Raw genomic sequence first — 1,181 nt, forward strand, 5'->3', positions numbered from 1 at the left:
TAGTCTTCTTGATAGTACATGATTAAACATTAGAAAGCTAGGTGTTTCTAACCTACCCAATGACAAACTTGGAAGCTACTTCTGAAAGGTCACAGTCTTGTGAACCTGTGGTGTAGTTGTATGCTGTCCATATGGGGTGATTATAAGTTGGAACTAACTCAACATGCCTGATTCCATATTTCAGACAACCAGACTAATCATATCTGAAACCCTTGACAACATAGTGTTTTTAGATATTTGTATCTCATTTATATGATGTGCATTCTAGAATTGAGTACCAAAGAGTTTTGATCCTTCTCTGAGTAACATGTGAACACCATGGACCTGAGAAAAGGCTCATCTACCAGCCTGAACTGAATTCTATTGGAGGACTTTTGCATGTATCTATTATAACATTGAGATCTTTAATAATATGTAATTTAAGCAAAGAGTTCAAATAAATTAAAAACAAATATTTGAAGATCACTTGTATAGAGGGAAAGGAACTGAAACAGTAGGTCAGCACCTTAATCTGCTCTGGCCAATCTTTCCATCCAAGGATTGAGTAATCCTTGGTATGTCTTGTAGAAGTCTATGCTTTTACCTCGTACCATTTTCTCAGAGTTGCTTTGGGTTGGAAGTGGCTATGTCTTTAAAACTGAGTTAGAGAAATAAGTTATATGGCTGCTTTTAAACTTTGGTATTTAAAAAAATTCTTCAGTCTTTGGTTTTGTAAGGCATGTAACTAAAGAACTTAATGGCAGATTTTTTTCTGCATGTTATTGTCTACTACATATCTGAATCAGAACAAATTTAGGGACAGACAATTTGCTCTTGGATGAAGAATGCCAATGAGAATTTGGAATCCCAGTGTGGGTCAGGTGTGTGTGTGTGTGTGTGTGGAGGGGTATCTTGTCACTTTGCTACCTTCTCCAGGCTCATTTCCAAGAAGATAGCAAACCTGTGTCCCTCATATTTTGATAAAATTGAATCTTCAATCCTTTGTATAGTAGCTGAGTGTGTTAATGATATATAACTTATACCAGGTGTTACTAAATTATGTTGAAGTTATGGTGAATACTACCAATCTTAGATTCTATGTCACCACTGCTCAAAGTTACAATCTAAATTCTCTTTCAATAGTCTTCTTTTCCAAGGGTACATCTAACTGTTTTGCAGTTATACTCATTGCATTGAGTAGA

The sequence above is a fragment of the Chrysochloris asiatica genome, unplaced genomic scaffold (assembly GCF_000296735.1).
Source record: "Chrysochloris asiatica unplaced genomic scaffold, ChrAsi1.0 scaffold00091, whole genome shotgun sequence".
NCBI classification, from domain to species: domain Eukaryota; kingdom Metazoa; phylum Chordata; class Mammalia; order Afrosoricida; family Chrysochloridae; genus Chrysochloris; species Chrysochloris asiatica.